Source organism: Apis cerana, linkage group LG1 (assembly GCF_029169275.1).
Source record: "Apis cerana isolate GH-2021 linkage group LG1, AcerK_1.0, whole genome shotgun sequence".
Lineage (NCBI taxonomy): Eukaryota > Metazoa > Arthropoda > Insecta > Hymenoptera > Apidae > Apis > Apis cerana.
This window is the reverse complement of record NC_083852.1, coordinates 26039202-26061244: the sequence shown is the minus strand read 5'-3', so window position 1 is coordinate 26061244 and position 22043 is coordinate 26039202. Positions and strand designations below refer to the sequence as shown.

Sequence of the window (22043 nt, the reverse complement as noted above, 5' to 3'; positions counted from 1 at the left end):
ACCGATATTCGATACAAAGGCGACGACGAGGATAAAGGGACGATAATCGATGCTGTTGGACGATCTTCGACAATACCAGGCATTTCGTCCATTTTCCCCCCTCCCTCTCTCGAAGGAGTCCGACTAATATCGGTCACACGCGATTCGTATTCCTATTGTATGTAACTTTCTAGAGCGATGTAAAAATCGCACCCCCTATATAAAACGATCCATTTCCATCATCCTCCTTCCAACACTTTCCAACCGACAACTTTTGGCAAATAACTAACACGAAGGAGCCTTCTTGTTCCGTAACGATCGGTAAGGAAGAATCCTACGATAATCACCCAATATCACATCTATATATATATATATATATATAAACATTATCCGATGTAACAACGGTCGTGGCGACTATTGACCGATCAATTTCGAAGATCGTATATATACATATACACACACACATGAGACGTTCGATCCTCGATCGACAGAGGGAACGAGGCGCCGCCCGGTTTTCCTTCTGGAGCAACGATCACGAAAATCACTCGACCCGATTATCCGTGGACGACGGGTGGATGAAACGGCGATGCGTGTTGTTACGGTGACGAGACGCTGGCACTGAGATTTCGATAGTGGATTCTCCGTGGATTCGACGGGATGTACGACGAATGGGGGAGGAGGGAGGGGCAGATCGACGGCGGCGGCGGCGGCGGCGGTGGTGGTGGGCTGGGCAGCCGAACGGAAACGGTGCGGTTCCACGGAGCGGAAGCCTGGACCGGAAGCGTCACGAGTCAACGGGCGCCTCGCTGATTGCATGCCGCAAACTCGGATAGATAAAAACGATCGCTGACCGCTTACGTGTTCTCTCCATTTGATTACGTTGTCCTTCCTTTACGGCTCGATAGCTTTTAGGGTTCCACTTTAAACGGTTTTCCCTAGTTTTGGAAGGGGGAGGGGATGGGGAGGGATGAAGTTGTAAAAAAAGTCTAAGAGAATCTTCTGTGGAGAATGCTCCATTCCTCCGTTTCGTTTCCACGTATGATCGTTCGGGAAAAGTTTTCACGAGATTGCTTCTATTTTTTTTTAAGTTATATCTTAGTTCGTTGTGGATCGGTATGGATCTTTTTCTAAATCTTTTAGAGTTCGTGAGCGTTGATATTTTTAACTTTTAATTATTCGATTTTTTTTTATCGGAAACAATGATTACGTTCAAGCGTGTCAAACGTAGTTTCGCAGTTATCGACGAGGATAGATATCGAGGTTCCTAGTGAATAAGAACGTGGTCAGAAGGTGGTATTGTGAATTTTAGTATATTCCCTTTACTAGGAGATAATTACTTTTACGTTCCACCATTCCGAGAATTTCTTCGAAATTATTGCTCAGATATATATACCAAGATGACAATATTGCAAAGGTATACATGTCGGCCAACGACACGACTCGAAATTATTGGAGGAAAAATATATCCCTTCGCAACGAAACTTTTTACTTGGAAAATTTTTACTCGAAGCGCCATCAGTCTTGATCGCGTTTTTGGTAATTGACAGTTTCACGTCCGATCGCATTTCATCTGTATCTACACTCGAAACGTCGGACGCGTTCCACATCCTTCTCCATATTATTGATCATTACCGGCAGAAATCATCATGCTGAGAAACAATGAACGTCACATGGTCACGCTCCGACTATTGACGCGTATAATTATCGCCGGAATCGATTACATGCCATTTCGAGCCGTGAACAGTGTGAACCATGAAAGGATATACGATACAATACGCGACCGTGAGCATATCGAAGCAGGGAATGCGTCATCAAAAATGCAACAAGTAAGACCAAGAATTCGACTCGATAAGCGCATCGTTAAGATACTCATACTCGCTATTCCATTTTTTTTTAAACATTATTGCGTGTAACGTTGTACACGTTCGAGTGCACATTTCTCTCTCTCTCTCTCTCTCTCTCTCTCTATTTTACTGTCGAGCGAGAAAAATTAATAATGTTAAGGAATGAATATCCTGGCCCGCGATAAAAGCTTTTATGGCCAATATAAATTTCTTACGAGTCATTCAATTTTTATAGTATCATCAAATATATAGGTATCATTCCTACTACGTTCCTTCGCATCGTCGTTGCATCGTGTGCTTCGTCCCTCTATGATTTTTGTATATATATACGCGCTATATATATTTGTACGCGAGTACATATTTTTCTTTATTATCATTATTCCCTCCCCTATCGAAAGAAATTCAAAATTCATTTTTCCAAAACGTTCGTCTCCATCCCCGTAGACGTTTAAACATCTCTCCCCGTGCGATACACGAATACGAAGATTTTTATTTAAAAAGAAAGAAAACATCGATCCATCGCTTCTTCCCTCTCCCTCTGAAAGCGCAAGAGAGCGAAAGAAAGAAATTTCACGATTCACGTCAAATTGGAACGGCGATAAAAACGGCGAGCGGACAACAGCAACGAAGATTAATATTCCAGCACGATGGGAATGGGGAGGGCATTGCGTATTTTACACGTACGGCAAATAAAATCGACCTATAACCGCGGACCGGTCAATTTGTATCCCCTGAACAGTGTGATTACGAGCCGGTAGATATTCCAGTGATTTGTTGACTTGGACGTAGGTCCGTCTATTAATCGCGAGCCCGTGTTTGCTTTCGAAACCTCGTTGCCGCACAATGATTTCTCGTCGATTGCTCCACGACACGGTAATTAACCGTCACGCTAACAATGTGTCATTGTGCGCCGACCTTTCTTTCTCTTTCTCTCTCTCTTTCTTTCTTTCTTTCCTCTCCTCTTTTTCTTTCTTTCTTCACACGAATATCATCACGACACGAAGATACACGCGTTTGGAAGATTGTTCAATGATACAAATCGTGTATCATTTTTTACGCGACGTGTCGTTAAAGTTAACGAGTCGAAACGAGCGAAATCGCGAGGGAATCGCAAAAGGAGAGAGAGAGAAAGAAAGGGGAGAAAGATACGCTTTCCTTCACTTTCGCTTTCGAAAAAAATTACTCAATTCTAATTTCGTTATTTCTGAATGAGACGGAGGAGGAGACCTAGCCGTATTTTATCACTCACTACAATTATTTTCGGAGCATAATTGGCAAAGAGCCTCGGAATAATCGATTATCGACACCAATAAAGGAGTACACGTGCGGTATTGGTTCGTTAAGGAGAGAGAGAGCAGCCAGGGCGTTTAATATTATCACTGAAATCGATCGATCGTCTATCAACACGGGCCGTTGGTGGCACACGCACACGCGCACATGTATACACACACGCACGCAACACGCGCACGCAGCCACACTACAGTGCAGTGGGCGAGAAAGCGAGTGATCACGGGCGAGGAAGCGGCGCAAAAATTGTCCGAATAATCGCAGCCATTGCCGAAGCGGCCGGAGTTGCACTGGAAACCACTCGACCGCCTAGCTTAAGGAAGAAGCGCTTACAAACACATTCTCGTGTTATTGTAAAGCGCGCAACAGTGGTCGACCGTGTGCATTGTGTGCACAGGTGCGTACACCGACAACGTCAAACTGGATGGCGAATACACCTATACGCCCAGCGTTTCCCAATGTCTCCTCTCGTAATCCAATGCACACTCGCTCACTTATTTAAACAATAAAGAAACATTCCCGTGATGGTATCATTTTCCCTCAACGTTTTTCTTAATCCATCGAATCGATCCTCCTCCTCGATTCTCGATCATCCTCAAAAATTGCACAAGATGCTCCTTGATATTAACAAATAACCGTTATCAACTTTCTGATCCGAAAAATTCTCGATTTTCTATTCACTTATACATACGCAACTCTCGACGATAGCGATACATATATATATACATACATATTCCTGGCGTCCATTTCTCGAAGGCCGAACACGAACACGAGGCGGGGTAAATTAGTTTGGGAAACGCTGTCACAGAAGCGAGCATCGTCATATCGTATCGCTGGGTGATTCGTAGCGCACACCGAGAACACGGGTGGCTCGGTTACGTCGCGAGCGGGGCGACGACAATGGACGCGCGACAGGAAGGCGGCCGTATCAAATGCTTAACAGTCGACACAATGGCACACGTATACGGAGAGAGAGAGAAAGAGAGAGAGAGGGAAAGAGGCGTGCAGCTGCGCTCGCGAACGTGAGCCGGAGTATGCCGGCACACGTTGTCATATGCGAAGCGAAATATTTGACCACGTTATGATATCAACCGCGTGCAAAGGAGAGGTTGAATATTTAATTCCAGTGTCCCTTCTTCCCTCTCTCTCTCTCTCCCTTTTCTTCATCCATCGCGCCTGGCCAATTAATCGAGGTTTCTTTGCTCGCCGCATATTCCGATAAATACAATGCGTATGCAGGACTCGTTTCTCCTCGTTTTTCCTGTTTCGATAGTCGGAGCGCAATCGAGTTTTATCTTCTGCGTTCATTCAAAATAGAAAATGGGGATGAGAATTAAAATTGTACTTGATTAGAGAGCTTGAATAATATATCGCAAGTACGATCAACGTTATTTCGAAGTAGAGTTTAATCTAAAGTGTAAGAGTAAGGTGCTTTTTCTCGTTCCCTGTCATTTCGTATTTTCGTTTAATTCCACTCGAAGATAGAATCGATTCTTTCTTTACCGATCCTCGAGGCGTTCGAAAACGGACCGGATATTTTTTAAAAATACACACATATATATATATATATATATATATATATATATATATATATATATATAATGACAGAGGAGCATCGATATAACCCGTTGGAAACGAGGGGGGCGATTCGGGCAGCGTATCGATGCAAAACGACGGATAATGATCGTACGGTGAATATGCATCGATCGTTATTGTCATCGAGTCATCCGAGCGTATCACTAATGTTCGAAACAGGGAGCGCGTGGATCGGGGCGCGGTTGAATATTTAATTTGTGCCGTTGTTAGGTTTCAATCGGGAAGCTACTCTTTTCTCGTCGGGAAATATTGAAAGTAGTTAATTACGTGTACGTTGTTAATTGCTCTTTCTGTTTGGTTTCGAGCGTTCTGTTAACTTTGGAGGAACGCGCTGTTACGAAAAACGTTTGTTACGTCGCCGCGGATGATAAAGATATCCGCTCGCGGACTCGTCGATCATCGATGCCTTAATTGTCTTAATAAACGCACTCGAAGAAACTTGACGGCCCGGAGAGCTTCAGTGGTGGGTTAATTCGAACGGATACGGAGCGTGATAAAATGACAAGAGGGATGTAATATTTCGGCGAGTGGAAAAATCGAATGGATCCCCAAAGTATCGGTCGATCGAAATCCGTTCGACGAGGGGGCAAAGAGGAAACGAATGGTTGGGTAAAATAACGAATTATGCAAATGAATTCGAATTCCATTAAGAAAGTTAAATCTATTCTTCAAACTTTTAGATGTACTCTTCATAAACTTTTTCGAGCGGTTCTCTCTCTCTCGCTCGCCAACAAGTTGAATGGTAACCATGGAAAATTGGGTAAACCCGGGGACAGGGTGCGGAATATTTCGCGTTGTCATCAAAGGATTAATTGAAAATGGAGATGACATTGTCGCCGCTTGAAAATTACTGGGAATGTGGATTAACGGAACGCCGGGTATAAACGTATGTGAGTAAACGAACCGGCACGCCAGAAACATTGTTATACCATAGCGAAATACTCGGCCGCGTTACAAGGTTGATTTTGCAAACACACCGCAAAACCGGACTTACATTCCGTGCAAATGAGCGCCCCGTGACTGGCAAATTAAATAATTTACCGATGAATTTAAATTGAAACCGTGCGGAGGAGAAAAATTCTCTCTCTCTCTCTCTCCCTCCTGGAAAGGGAAACGGAACGGTCGACGAAGAAAAACGAATTTCACGATCGAATTTTTTTTCACAGGGCCAAGGGGAAAATTCCTCCGCGTTGCGTAAAAGGAAGAAGAAGAAGAAGAAGAAGAAGAAAAGTAATTAGCAAATTGTTACACACGCGCGTACAAATCTCCCTACTTTTTCGAAGAAAAATATATCAACGAGAAACATCGAGACAAACAAGGTTTCTTCGAGACCTAATTACGTATCTTTCTACCGCTCTTTACCCGCTTTACTCACGATAAAAACACACGATACCGCCATGTTAATGCTGCACGCGAAAAGATAACAATCGGAATATCTAATTTTCGATGGGAAAATATTTTATGCGGCCATCAGAGGATTAATTGAAAATGGAAATGTCATCGTTACTGCGATTGCCACAGAGAGAGAGAGAGAGAGATCGAAGATGTAGGTAGGCGTGAATAACGCGTGAAAGAGCAGTGCGGGAGTAATGGCTATTGTATATGCGGAATAACCGGCAATGTTGCACTTTCACAAGACAACCGTGCTCGTGCCACGCTCGTTAATTAGTTCGTTCTATTATTATATCGAAAGCTCCGTCCAGTGCTTCGTTTCGAGCAACCGGTGGAAAATTATCGCCGTTCCTTTCCGAGTCGTTGCTTCGATCGTAAGTCGGCTCGACGAGTTTCGTTTTTCACCTTCGGTTTTTATCAATCCACCGTACCAAATGTTATCGCATCGCGAAAACATTCATTTCTCAAAACCTTGCCTTTTGAACGTAAGAAAAAAAAAAAAAAGAGCTAATCTTTATTGATAACTCGCGAGTTGGAACGACACGGTTCTCGATAAATAATCGCTCGAAGAATATTTGTGCAATTGTTTTTCTCTCTCTCTTTCTTTTCGCAAACGCGCGTAAATTCTTTCCTTCCCCTCGAAAGATTCTCCTCTTCCGGGAAAACCCAATTCAACTCGATCGAGAGTCGAGTCGAGAGGAAAAGAGGGCGTTCTTGACGAATCAACTTAAACGAAACGCGTAATTCTCAGGATCCATTGCCGGGATATTGCGCGTGCTCGTTAAAGGATTAATTGAAAATGGAGGTGGCATCAAACGCCGGTTTGAAATTGTCGCGGACGTAAATGAATAGTCGGGCACGAACGCGCACGCGACAGACATTGTTAGTCCTCGGCGAGACACTCGACACGCGTTACGCCGCTAATTTCAAAGCGTGGCGCAAACCAGTTGATGACGTAATATGCGCAAATGCGACGCGGAACACACAGCCGAACACCACGTATGCAATCTTTCGACGCGCCGACGATTTCCCCGCGCGAAAATTGAGGGAAAAAACGGGAGGGAACGCGATTTCCGCGATTCAACGTCCGCCATGGAGGGAGAGGCGAGGGGAGGGGAAATGTATGTAAATTTCGAAATTTTTCGAATTTCCAGGGGCTCGGAGATTTTGAAAATAGCCTATGCCCGGTTAAAAAAAAACTCGCGTTCTTTTTTTTTTCGGGAGATAAAGATCGCGGTCGGAAATATTTCTAATAAATTTTATTTTTATTCCCGCTCGTTGCCGAACGGAGGCGGAATTAAATGGCGGAATTGGTTCGGTTTGAATTTGTTCCATAGGAAACTGGCGAACGATTTAAACTGTGCAACTCATTTACATGGTCCATAGAGAAGCCCGGCTATAAAACAATCTTTAATATCGGTTATCCGGAGTTGGTATCAGTTCAACATCTCTGAACTTTCAGAATCACTTCCGTTATGGTGCATTTAATTGCCAAACGATTGTTGGAAAGACCATGAAACTAAAGATTAACGGCGTTTTATACGTATTCATTTATTTTCCAACACAGGGAACCTAACGTACAATCGTATAATCGTCCAATATCGTCGGCCCTCTATCGTTCCACGTGGACTTGATCCTTCAACTTTGTTATAAACAAGTGTAAGAAGGGGCGGGAGGTCGGGAATTCATATTACATTGGTCGAGAAATACTATAATAAGCGGTTAAAGTCGATTGCTCGCCCCCCTTACCCCAACGTACCGTCGAGGCGATCTTAAAATCCTGATAGGGAACGCAATAAACGAAGCACACTCGACCGAGCCTCGAGTTCGACTGGGAGCACGCAATTCGCGCTCGAATGTGACTCTACACCTCGATCGTATCCGCGAATAATCAAAATATTTTGTTTCGTCTGCGCTACGTTTCGAATTTAGCTGGAATTTTAAATTCTAAGAAATGATATGTTATGATATTCTAACCAAAATATTCTAATCGAACGTATCGTTTACGTATTTTCTTATTCTCGAAATAATCTTTGGCGCAACAAATAAGAATCTATTTTAAGAGAAAGTAGGGTCGATTTAAATAAACGTTCGAGTGGAAGTCATATTAGGATATTTTCTACTTTATCAAACTTTGAATTCCGTACCCGTTTAATAGCGAGCTCGCTATTTAAAGAGCAAGTTTTCTTTTGAAATTAAATTTTTCTTTACACTTCCCTTCTACCGTCTACTTAGCAAAGACTTTGCTTCAAATTGTATCACGAAGTGATCTTGGACGAATTTCGTAAAATTTTCAATCTTCGAATTCTCCACACCAATTCCTTCCTCCCCTTCCCCACGACTCGAAAATTTATATCGCATCCACGCGAATCTAATCTCAAACCAATTAAAAGAAAAGAAGGAAAAAAGAAGGAAACGAAAAAGAGAAAGAAAAATACGAAGCAGTTATTTCGCGTCAAAACCTTCCACTCTTTTTTCCCCAAAAACTTTGCCCGAAAGAATAGCCCCGCCTGTATCACCGCGGAGACAGCATTATCAGCCGAGCTTTTCGCGCCGATGTATTCTTCATTGTTCGTGCGTACAATTCTCACGAGCACCGTGTCTCGCGTGTATTTCCTCCCAGAAACTTCATCCCCTCGCCTGTGTACGTGCTCGTCGCTCGCCACCTACGCGAGCAATATACCCACTCAACAGGTTCGCTCGCCCACACACACACACACACACACACACGTGCACGCAACTTTACACACAGAGAACCGTTTTGTTTTCATAGAGAGAGAGAGAGAGAGAGAGAGGGAGGGTTTTCGAAAGGTAAAGCAAAACAATTAAATCGGTAACGAAGAAGTTGTGTGTCGCGGCGCGCACGAGTCACAAGAGAGTAGCCCTTCAACGAGAGACCTCGTTGCGCGGGCCGCTCTCCACTTCGGTTAAGTGGTGTATATACCGCACTCGTGTATAAGCTGGTACGGTTCAACCTCGCCGAGCAATGAATCTCTTCCGCATCGGTGATTGCGCATTCGCGAAAAATTGCTCCGTAATGCGATCGACGGGGAGAGGAGGGACGGGGGGAGGGGAGAATAAATTCAGCGAGATAGAAAGATGCGCATTACGTAAGCAATCGTTAAACGATCGAAGATTCGAATAAGCCTGTGTTTAAAGTGCACGCCGTTTTAAGAATACGAATTTTCTCCCTTCCGCCCCCTCATTTTCTCTTCTCTCCCGATGCCTCGTTAAAGTTCAATATATCTAATAATCTAATAGCTCGATTCAACTTGATAATCCAAGTTCGTATATATATATATTTTTATTTGGAAAAATTTAAAATTCGAATCGAATCGTACGATTTTAATCAATCGTGATTTATAGGTACTTGCGCATCACTTTTAGAAATTATTATTCGCTGTATTATACGCGAAGAGGTATCTAACGGTCGATCCATCGTATCCTTGGGCGACAGAATTCCAGGGAGAGGGATGGAGGAGGTGTGAGATCGAGAAGCTTTGGGAACAGCTCGTTTGCGCGAGTTAGGGCGCTTAGGAGGGAGGGCGAAGGAAGCGGTATTACGCTCTCCATTCGAGATTTCAAAATTTTGATCAATGATGATAACGACGACGAGAGCTCGGCGAAGGGGTGAGGTCTCTCTCTCTCTCTCGCTCTCTCTCTCGAATCGAGTCAGCGGAGACGATAAAAAGCATCGGTTACAGATTGCGAAGAGCCACGAGAATGGAATGGCTCGGGCGAAGGAGGGGAGCGTGAGGGGTGGTTAAAGGTTGAAGGGAGAAGAGAAGAGATGGAAGAAGAGCGAGTTCGTATTAAGGGTAATGGGCATTATCTCCATCGATCCCGGCTCACTATCCTCCACCGCCCATCCCGTTCTCGCCCATCACCCACCACTATTCCAGAGCTCGGTTGGGTAGCCGGCTTCGTTCGTTCGTTCGTTCGTTCGAGTTGGTCAGAGCAAAAACGCATGGGAATTCATCCGTCTATGGTGGAAAACGGCGGATCGTGAAATGCGGGCAAGCTCGGCCAACGGATATCGGGGGGCGCATGCGTGAATAGCAGGGGTTTTCACCCCTTGGAAAAATGATTACCCATTGAAATCAGTGGATTTGTTAATGCGCCACTCGTTTCCGCGTGGCCGTAATTGAAAGAGCGTACCGCATTTTTCCTCCCTTTTTTCCTCTCTCTCCTCCCCCCTCTCTCCGATCGAAAGACCTCTCTATTATCACCAGCCCCTTAACACGCGGCCAATTAAACCGCGATTTACGCGCAATTTCGTTCGATCGCGGTCAAGTTTTATTATTATTATTATTATTATTATTATTACTTCGGTGGACGTTTCCACCCCTTGTTAACCGCTGATCCGTTATCCCGTGACGCGACAAAAAACGTGTGCGACGAACACACACGTTTATACTTTCGCTCTATTGTTTTCGGTAATATTTATCGGAGCGCGATAAATCCGTAGGCTATACGGGGAGGGGGAGGGGGAGGGGAGAGATCCGTATTCGTCGTGGCTCGAGGCAAATCATACGCGAAGCCTGGAAATCGATTTGTCACCGGCGAACGGATGAAAGTTTTAAACGAAAACGTCACTTACAACACGCCACTACTCCCATCCTCCTTCCCCCGTATACACCTTTCTATTTCCCCGGGAAAAAGGGTAAATTCTTATTTTCCAGGCGCGTTGACCTTCGATACTTGGGAAAACCCGAAAATTCCCTGCCTTCCCCTCTCCATCTACCATCTGTATCTATTTATTTATAAAAAAAAAAAAAGAAAGAAAAAAGAAAGGGAAAGGAGAAAGAAAGAAACGAAAACTGTTCGAGCTTCCTCCTCCTCGAATCTGCCGATGTACTCTGCCGGATATATTTATACGCGAGAGGACGCGTAACGCTCGATACATTCCCTATCCCTATCTCGACTCGACGAAACAAAGGACGCGTGCAAGGGTCCGTGCACGAGAGAGAAGAGAAAAGAAGGGCGAGAGGGAATAACACGAGCGGAATGAACAGCAATCGACAACGATCAGCGTGCTTTCTCAAGCACGAGTAACGTGCGAGTAATTGGAAATTGCACGAGGCGCGCAAAAATCGAACCTCGGCATTTCAGTGTAACGAGCGCGTGTACGTATAGGGCGTTAAAAAAGGCGGGGCGCAGCCGGAAAAATCGTTGCACGGGGAAGGGAGATGACGACTGATAATTTTCAACCCCGTTATTTCGTCGGATCATGGTCACCGCATCGCGATCGAAAAATCGCATCACCTCCACTCGTTCGTTTCTTTCGTTCTTCTTCCCAATTCCTCGAGTAGGGACGATAAAAATCTCGGGATCGGGATCCGCTTTCGCAAAGCTGCCCCCGTTCATATCACCATCGGCGGACCGGTGGTTCGCAGAAACCGCGCGCCATTCCTAGAGAGAAATCTAAAAATCGGGCGTGGGGAGGGAAGCAAGGAGGAGAGATCGTGGAGGAGAGATTGCATTGGAAGTCGGGGAGCGAAGCCAATCAGATTTACGAGCGGGGGCATATCATGATCGCCTTTGCGACAATTAGTCACCGTCACCCCCTTTCCAACTTGACGCTCCTCGACCGGCCAGTAATGGAAAAGTGGTAAAACCCTGGTAAAAAGCGGACGAGGATCGTCCACCCCCTCCCTCCTTATCGCGAGAAGCCCCCTTCGTTTCGACGTTTCGCCACGCCCCGATTTATACACACCGATTTAAGCGTTTAAAGCGTTTAACGTCCCCTTTGAAAGGAAGCGCTCCGATTAATTCGTTTCTTGCGAAAAAGAATATCCGATTTTCGATATCCGAGCCCTCGATCGGCAGGCGTCGAACGACGCAATATTTTTGGATAAGCTAGTGTCGGGCACTGAGTGAAAGCGTCGTAAAGAACTTGTATTCTTTGTAAACGATCCTCTTTTCCTTTTCTTTCTTTTTCTTTTGCATTCGAACTAGCCTCCAGGATCGGATATCAAAGGAGGAGAGAAATAAATACAGGGGAAGAATGTCGAGAGGAAGTCGGCAACGGTAAGAAAAGAATCTCTAATTGAAAAGAGGAGAGGCGAACAAGTGGTGACACGAGTTCTCGCAGGAGGGAATTATCTTTCACGGCGACATTCCGCCAGCTTCGCGGAAACCAGAAGATATCTGGATAGGAACGCGGCACAACTCTCGTTTCACTGTTCCCCTCAACTAACCTTACTAACCCGCCTTTCCCGATCGGCAGATCGAAATTATCCGGAACATCCGGTTACATTATTACGGTTATTGTTTTCGGGGAGCCAAAGTCTGATAACCGAGCGAAACCTTGAAATTCGAATTCTGCAGAGCGGTTGTAATCCTTTCTGATCTCTCGATCATTCGAGGACATCGCATTAAGATTGGTATTTTCAGCTTTAAAGCGGTCGGAAAGTATGATACGAAGATACCGATAAATGGACTCGTACCGTTGTTTAGATAGTTTTAATTTTGCTAATATTTAGAAAAGATTTCGCGTGACGAGGAAAATATATGTGTAATAAGAGCGAGGAGACACGTGTCGAGGAAAAAAACCTTGGTTACACGTGGCAAGTGCAACAGCACCGGCTACACTGTTGTAAGTAATGGTCGACACGGGTCCTTCGAGACAAAGGAATCACGTACGCGATACATAGCTCCATCCTTTTCTTCGCACTAGTTTCATCCGTATAAATTACATAATTCTTATACATCGTGTAATTAATACAATTCCACCAGCTACTTAAGATACACAATCTCGTCCTTTCTTAATTTACATTTGCGATTTCATTTTTTGTTTTTTACCTTTTCTTTCGTCGATCGTCCGTTCCTTTAAAACGCATAAATTTTTTCTCCCCGGTCTGACGGTAAATGGGCGGAAGTTGAACGAGACAGGAAGTTTCTCGATAGAGTCGTACGAAAAAGTACGCGGATAAACTGGACGAAAGGGGTGAGATTGGGAGAAGGGTACTGTTTCACGCGGCAGGATCCGCCGCATGACGTGGCATTAAGATAGTAGCCCGGGGAGAGTAATAAATACGCGAACAAACTTTCCTCGTTAACCTATCGGCGAATTCGACAGAATTCCGCCTCCTCGCCGCTTGTTTTGAATAAGTCGGATAAAAAATAATCTATCACACGCGCAACGAGCCTAAACGCGCAAAAAAATTGATAATTCCAAGCCAAGGTTCCATTAAACACCTTCGAAATCTTTTTGAATCATTTCGCTGTTAATTTCAGCGACAATTGCACCGATGTAACGTAACCATACCATGTACGTAAAAGTCGCTTGAACGGAGGGCTTTATTCCCTTTCTAAATGTTTAAAATCAAGCCCAAATGTTTGAAGAAGAATCTCGAAATTTCGTGGTAAAATTTTTACACGAGACTCTTCTCGAAATAGAGTCGTCTCTCTCGAAGAAACGGGAGGAAAGCGCATTGGTTGCGTCTTAATAACAAATTTCATCGAATTAATTTGGAGAGGATATCGGTCAACGATGACGCGTACGAATTCATTCGTGGTTGCTCGCGTTACACAGGGACGTTAATTACGCCCCCTTCTTCCAATCGTGTACAACAACAGCTAATCCCGAAAGAAACCGTCCCCTCTCGTCCCTTTTCTTCGTGCCTCCCTGTTCGCGCGCGCCCCTCCATCTATCTTCGTTCGTTCGGCCGTAATTCAATTCACGGAGCGGAGTGGAAGCATCAAAATATTAGCATATTGATCAGCCTACCTATCCCTCCCCCTCTCTCCCCCTTCCTCCCGCTGCTCTCTTAAATCCACAAGCGTGAAACGCACTTAATGCGAGCAACCACTTTGGCCGTTGCTACAGCGAGTGCAATATCCGTCGCCTGTTGCGATCATCCATATTGTACTCGATCTTTGTACTCGATACAAAAAAAAAAAAAAAAGAAAAAGTTGGCGAAAGAAAGAAAATTACGTCGATGAGCCCGATATACCTCGTATACGTGGTTGATACGAGGTTAAAAAGCGAAGGAAAAAAAAGGAAAAAGAAAAGAAAAAGAAAGTCCCCTCTCTTATTATTCGATCGTTGGTCTAATGAGATTGGCTCGAAAGGGTGCAACTTTTTAGAATACGAACGAACGAAGAGGAGGAGAATTCATTTTTATATCGATATTGTATTAAGGGGGGGAGAGGTCGAAGAGAAATTTTCATTGATTTTTACGAGATTTTTACGAGCGAAAACCTGATTTTCCTCTGTTATTCCGTCGAAATAACGGACGGTTTGTAACGAAGACGAAAAACGGTGACACGTGAGCGTGCCTAATGACCGCAAATTTGAACTTGGGGAAGGAGGGGGAGCAATGTGCTCGGAGGAGAGGAACGGTGTCCACGCTTGTCTTTTCAAACGACCCTCTCTCGCCACGCGACACGATCTGATTAAGGCGAATTTCACGGTACAAGTAATTTTCGAGCCCATAATAGAATTCGTTCTATGTATAAAACCCTTGAAAAGTCTGAAAATAATATAGACGGCCAAAGTTTCAGACGTTCGGGCGGCCGACGCGACGCTATGACAAAATCGCTTGACGACGCTTGTAACAAAAGCGTCGAATTAAATTCCGTTTCCCGAGCGAGCCCCGTCCCTGCGTTATTAAACGCTTATTTCGATTGCGACGCGCGATTCGACGCCGATCGATTAATAGAAACGCGGTTTTAATGAACCTGGCCAACCTGATAATTATTAATGTTTTCGATCGAGCAGTAACGAAATTCCATTAAGCGAATCTTTCGCAAATTCCCGATAAAATTAACAGGGAATCCTAATTTACATGCTAAACCGTGAATTAGCTATCGCTTTCGAATTACATCGATTCCACAACGCAACGACCGTGATCTCGAAACGAAACAAAAGAAAAAAAAAAAAACAAAATTTAACGCGGAATCGCGTTTATTACGTCGCATCGATCGATCACGTATACGACACCTTTTTCCATAATTCAGGGGAACAGGGGAACTCGGCCATATCTCGCGTGATTTCTAATAAATTAACATTGGCCAACTTTATTATTACTCTATATCATCCCTGTAACCGGTGTCGAACCGGCACGATTTACGATGGATCGTGCATCTCGAGGCGCGAGAACTCGACCCAGTAAGGGAACACGATTTCCGCATCCGGCTTACAACTGCTACTTTATAGAGGTAGGAGGTAGGATGGATGGAGTATAGATAGATCGGTATAGAGCCGGATACATCGTCAGTCGGCCGACCGAACGGTTGACATCTCTATTTGGACGGCGCGCTACAACGTTTTGACATTTGCCGCTTGCTGAATTATATCGTCGATTGATTTGGGCTCTTGCGTTTACGATTTGTTCTAAAATTTGTTCGAGGGTTGAAAGAGGGGAAGCATCGGCACGAGGAAAATCGGGACTCGATTCGAGGAATGTTAAAAGCGAGGCGCGAATCGGGTATTTCGCGATAATTTTTTTTTTTTTCTTTATCTCGACGGGATAATTTTAATTTAAATTTATATTCGGCGAGAAAGCTTTCAGCCAGCATTTGCAGGTGGAAAGATAAATAATGGATTTGAAACGTCGCCCCATTGTTATTTTTTTCTTGCGAGCGATTCGCGTAGTTTTTCAACGCGCGATGATGTTTCAAAATAAAATATTTACACCGTGTATCATGGGAAATAATATTGTTTCAACTTAATGATTAATTTATCTTACGATAATTTCCTCGGTCGTTCGCTCCATAAATTCCATGTTAATTATTCAGCGAATAGTTACGTAGCGATTAAATTTTTTTTCTTCTCGATAAATATATATATTAATATAGATCGGAATAAAAAAAAAGAGAAACGTGAAAGAAAAAAGGAGGAAGAGAAAAAGAAGAAGGAAGAATAATATCCCTTTTTTCTATTCAGCGTTTTTCGCCCATTCATAAAGTTAAACAGAAGAGAAACCCCTTGTGTGACCTCACCATTAAGAATCCGATTACTAGCTTAATGCACTTTTAGCTTTGAACAATAACAAAGTTTAAGGTATCAGAATTTTTAATACGACCTTATAAATGGATCAAATGATTTAATTACCGTTATATATGCTAAATTTAAAGTGAAATAGGGCTAAAGAGAGCGTCTTTCAAACCATCTTTTATCTATTACATATTATTTCCACGATCGGAAAACTTTCCAAGCCAAAACTTCCCCTTCCCGTCCCATGGTCAACTCCCACAGCGAAGTGAAAATAAAAATTTCAATAATTTCCCCAAGTGTGAAATAACAATTTTCCCGAGATATATCGTCTCGCGATCATTCGTTTTGATACACGATTCTCGTGTATTTCGCGTCGGGCACGCAATTCATCGTGCCCCGTTTGAAATATATAATACACAATGCGCAAGAAGCTTCCATTATCTCGGATCGGAAGCAACGACGAGTGGAGAGGAGAGGAAAGAAAATTTGCGAGCAACGAGCAGACATTTTTTCCCCCCCTTTTTTTCCTCTCTTCCTTTCCCCCCTCCCCCTTCCTCCTCATCGGAAAAGCGATCCCACGTCTGTTGTCGATCGGGAACTAACGGGTTAGGGACTTTTTCTTACGGAATCGTCTTTCATGGCTGACTCCTTCTCATGCCAAATTTTAGATTTATCCGTCGCCCCCGAAAGGGGGTCAGATTTTGCTCTCCGCCAGTCAAGGCAGCCGGCCAACTGCACGCAAATCCATGCGGTTTTCCACGTGTAATCCACCACCAGACTTCCATCGCCCTCTCCCCCCTTCCTCCATACCCCTATGCGAAAGCATAAGATAGAAGAAGAACGGAAGGGGGCTGGTTGGTATTCGAGGAGGATCTCTCGGATCCTCGTGCGTCGTCCACTTCCGTGATGTTTCGTTCCCTCGACGTATCTTGGCGTCGTCGTAGCCGTAGTCGTAGTCGTCGTCGTCGTCGGTGCACCCACCCTTATATCCTGCCCACCCAACCTCTTAGATATCGTCCCAATATTTCTGTCCGCAGCCGAATATCTTTGTGCCCTCCCCTCTGTGCCGCATCTCGCCATCTCCCCATCCCCTTTCTCGTCCCCCTCCCTTTCTCCTATCCTATCCGTCCGTATGGCGCGCACCGTATTGGAAGAGCGACAGGGGAGGTATGTACGTGACCGTTTGATACGCTCGTACGGTTTTTACCACGGAAATGCTGTCCTAAGCATCGACCGAGGGCTCATTCTCGGCCAAAACAATATCGTTTCACCCTCTCTCGCGTACCCACCTAGGTGTCCCCTCGCTTCCTCGCACACACACACACGCACAGAGAGAGAAAGAGGGTCCGCTCCTCGCCCTGCAACCCAGCCGGTTAACCGACGGACCGACCACGCTCGCCTACGAACGGCAGCTCGTTCGGTCCTCTGGGTCCGCCAATACGGGGGGAGGGAGCCGGTACGACTGGCTGGGTTACAACAGCGGCCGGGCTGCAACATTGGTATATCGGCCATGCCATACCCCTTCGTCTCCATCAAGTTTAACTTGGCGCAGCGAATTTCCAAGTACCGTTTTACGAGTTTTCGTTGCCGCTGGGAATAGACGGATCAGTCGTTACGCGAGCTCGGTAAATGTTGTTCCCGAACAAGTGACTCTACTCTCCAACCTATACAGCTCTCTCCATACCCTCTGTATATACATACGGATAATCAATTTTGCAGATGGATTTACAATTCGTTCGCGATGCTAGCTTACGGTTAATATCGTTAATTAGTTGTAAATCGGTTTTCCTTTTTTTTTTTTCGGTTTTTCCCTTTTTCGACCCCCATCGATTTCGATCGAGATTTGTTGTTGCGCCGAATTCCACTCCGTTTCTGCGTTTCGTGTATTGTTTGCTTTTTTACTATTTTTTTTTTTCCTCCCCCCGTTGCCATGATACAATGCTCGTGTTTGCGTGTTTTTGTTTGGCATTGTTGTAACCGGAATTCTACGGTAGGAGCGGAAAACGTTGGAAAATGTTTGTTCGATGTGTTTCCCTCGTGTTTACAATTCTTGCGAAAACTTATGCAAAAGTGTTTTCCCCTGCCCCTTATATATTTGACGATAGTCGGAAATAACATGTGTTTAAGAAGAAGGAGATTTTCTTAATACGAAATTTCAAATTTCAAACATCGGTTATTACATTTGGGTAAAAAGTTGTAACGAAGAGAATCCTTCAGCTCCAACGAAGGGCCGTACTTGGAAAGTTACGTATTTAAGTGTTGAAACGGTGTCTTGTTCGCGACGCGTGCGCAAAATAATAATTTCTGAATGAAACTGGATACTTTTCCAACTACTCGTGTCACGATTCTTCTCATTTAAATTTTTATAAATCCCATCTGCAATCTCGTTTCACTTTCGACGTAATTTGCCTCCCTTCCCTTCCCGGGGAGGGAGGGGAGGGGAAATTCTTGCACGTTGAAATGAAATGTAAATCGAACAAATTAAAATCGATTTAAAAATCGGGTTACATAATACGCGCGTATAATTAAAAGCGTTCAAAAATTTCTTCGGAACGAAATAATTTAACAGTTGTTTAATTACATCGAAATAAATAAACAAATGTCCGTATTTTTGGATATTTTATAATATTCCTCGAAATTTACGCGCAAATCGTTCAATTTCGTTTTTCTTCTTTCTCCTTTTCTCTTCTTTTTTTTTATTATTATCCGTAACTGTGCTACGCTTATACGTCGTATTAAAGATTTTACTTGGTGGTATGCGGATATTGACAATCTCACCTGCGACTATAGCTCGACAGTACGTAGTCACGATATTTTTAGATATTATCGTGATAACTACAACAAGGTCACTCTTTTTTTTCTGGCTTCCTGATCAATGATTCCAACGTTTCATCCCGGTTGCCGATTTCATCCGCCGCGATAATTTATTTAAAAATATTCGAAATTAATAGTCGAGTCAAGATGGATTTCTCCCTGGTGGAAAAATTTTCGACCAACGATCCATCTATCTGCGGAGGTTACGGAATCGGATATTTCGCGCGCGTTCAAATTTCATAAATGTTAAATCAATTTTACAACGAATGAAACGCAATAATGGCGAGCATAAATGGGTCCGGGGAAGTTGTGAAACCGTTGTCACTTCTGTGTATAATAATATCTCGATAAAAGCGTTCCAGGAATAATTCTAAAAACAGGTGGAGGGAGAAAATGGGGAGGGGAAAAAAATTTCATCATAAACGGGAGCGCGAGGTTCAATTAATTCGAAAGTACGTATATTCTGGCCGGAACGAAAATAACAGAGCGCGTTTCGAAACGCGCTCTCCCGATCCCGATCCGATACCGCCGCCGCACAGCGGCGCAATTTCTACCAATTAATAATGGCAATTATCCATAGAATTAACAATGCCAACAGTTGTTACGACACAACGCCGGCACTGATCGCACAACGCTCAATATTGAACGTTACTTTATACACGGCCGGTGTAATTAATTAATAATCAAATTCGTACGAGCGAACCCGTAACTGGAAGGTATCAAATCGTGCGTCGAGTACAAACGGAATTCCCTTTTTTCTTCGATCATCGAATACGTATAATACAATTCCCTTCCTGCCTTTTCTCCAAGAGAAAATTCCTTCCCTCTTCTTTTTCTCTTTTTAAATCTGACAGGAGAGGAGGAGGGGGTCGCTACGTTATTATACTGGCGAACGCCACTGTTCCAAGCGGCCGCGGTACGCGCACGCACGCATAGGGTGGTAGTTTAGAAGGGGGAGGGAGGCGCGGAAAACGCGGAAACTTGAGCGCGGAGGTGAATAAAGTGGCCTCGAAGCGGCTCGTTGGCAAGAGGCCGGCGACGGCCGAGGGGATGGAAGGGTGAATATAGAAAGACTGGCTGGTTACCACCCCTTACGAGGTAGCTACGTGGCGTTCAGCGGCGCGGATGGCGGTGGCGCGGCCTGGCGCGCCAACTAAAATTGAATCTGCGGACGAAACTTCGGTAACCTCGTCAGGAAACCGAAGCTAAAGCCATCCATCGCCTCCGTCCTTTCGTCCTCGTCGTAGTCCTCGTCGTCGTCGTCGTCCACCCCCTCCCTCCATTCCCGGCTTCTGCCCCATCTTAGAAAATTGCCCAAAAAGGGGCGAATTTTTCTGAAACGAAAATCGAGACGCCATCGAGATGCTACGGCCCTCGTGTACGTACAATGATAAATCGAAGGGGTTAATAGGGGAAGGGAGGGAGGAGGAGTCGAATTTCTCGAATTCCTCCGTGTCTTGGTTCGAACGAAACGATTGGTCCGAACTTTGTTGCTCGTTAATCTCGTTGCAGAGTTTAAGAGCCGTAGATAGTGATACTTTAGCAGGAATCGTTAATGCGGCTCGTTCATAAATTTCAAGAGTTTATGGGATCAATAACTTGAAATAGGTTTCTTTCGCGGGGGTGGTATAATACTTGGTACATTGCAGTGTCCCGCGACTCGTGACTCGCGATATTTCTCGATTTAATTTCGCTCCCTGTCTCTATTGCTCTCGTTATTAACGTTATTACCACGCCCCCTTGAATCCAATTATTCTCTCTATGGGATCGAGATAAAATTCAAAAATTCCAACAATGGAACAAAATTCACGATTACCATTACCACGTTCCTCGATCGCGTTTCAACTCCTCCTCGCCGGCATTACACAATAATGATCGAACTTACAAGTTTACAAGAGTCTCCATCTCTTTCCCCATATAACGATCGAGCTCGATCAATACTGATCGTTGTGTCGATGTTTAAAATTAATAAAGATAATAAAATTCTTTATTCTTAGCGTGTCCTCGCGAAAGAAGGAAAGAAAGCGTTCCATAACAAACTCTTTGGCGAAGGTCGCGTTTTAACGAAATTTCCTACCCACCTAAAGGGAATAATTTGCGCTTACACGAATCCTTTACACTTTCCCTCCTTCTCCCTTAACCGGCAAAACGCCCGGTAAACAGAATTAATTTTCTTCTTCTATCAGAGAAGGAGAGAGAGACACCTTCAGTCCTCTCTGATATTCCTCTCTCCATCGGTTGTAAATAATTGAACAATCCCATCTCGTCGCCGTGTCGTCGCTACTCTGGGACCACTCTTCGTTATCCCGACACGAGTCGTTTTACCGCGGAAACAGGTAGCCTCAACACCTCTGAAGCGAAGAAAGAAAATTCCTGTTCCTAAGCTGGTCCACGTATCCGGCACGTTGCGTGCGCTGCCACGTTAAATGGTCGATCTCGTGAACGGAAAAGAAAAAAAAAAAAGGAAAGGAGTAAATGGCTTTAACGCTTTTATATCCACGTAATTCTCGACACCGTTCGCTCTTCATCTTAGTAGCTTCGAATATTTTAGTAATCAAATATTTTATTCAAATGTTTGACTTCAAATATGATTAATAAACTATATATATATATATATCATTGAAGTGTAAATTATCGGCAACACATTCCAAACAATCGAATCGATTGAAGCGGCGTTGTCGAGCGAATTTTGTTAAGCTCGAATTTGGAAGGGTGTCGACGAGTTGGTGTCTAATCCTTAAGTAATTAACGGGATTGATCCACGTCGGGTCCCCGATACGAGGCCAAATGCCGTGACGTCTGGTGTGGTCTTCGATAAATTCCACGCATCCACTTGTACTAGGTAGGTAACGTGCATGCCACGCAGGTAGTATACGTGGCGAAGTGGCACGATGCCGGGACTTGCGCCCTTGTTACGCTCCCACGACACGTACACTCGCGATGTAACGGTAACTACAGTTAGTACGTGCTAAGTGTGCACGGCTAGGGATTGCCCTATTGGCAGTTCTACGTATTCCGCCGCTCTGGATTACACATACGTGGATAAACACGCCTTTGAACGGCTTGTCGCGCCACGCATTATTCGCCGATTTATTCTTCCTTTCCTCCCTTCTTTCCGTTTTTTTTTTTTAGGTTTTTTGGTTTGATTTCTTTTTTCTTGGCTCGTACGGATAAGGGATGGCACGATG

The 22043-nt window shown here is 44.3% G+C and overlaps 1 protein-coding gene across 13 annotated transcripts in view; it reads right to left on the bottom strand.

Annotated features, from left to right (window-relative positions):
• LOC107993953 (nucleolysin TIAR) overlaps nt 1-22043 on the bottom strand; it is a 455817-nt gene that overhangs the window by 160393 nt on the left and 273381 nt on the right. Inside the window, exons 1-3 of one of the 13 annotated variants that reach the window (XR_009833418.1) lie at nt 3073-3450; nt 1317-1628; nt 444-1243 (exon numbers count right to left, since the gene is read on the bottom strand). The exons of 6 other annotated variants lie outside the window; for them this stretch is intronic. The gene's annotated coding sequence lies outside the window, so the exon portion shown is untranslated. Of the gene's footprint in view, nt 1-364; nt 3451-22043 lie in introns of those variants that run through there. 6 more of the 13 variants (XR_009833420.1, XR_009833415.1, XR_009833417.1 and 3 more) reach the window with 6 other exon arrangements.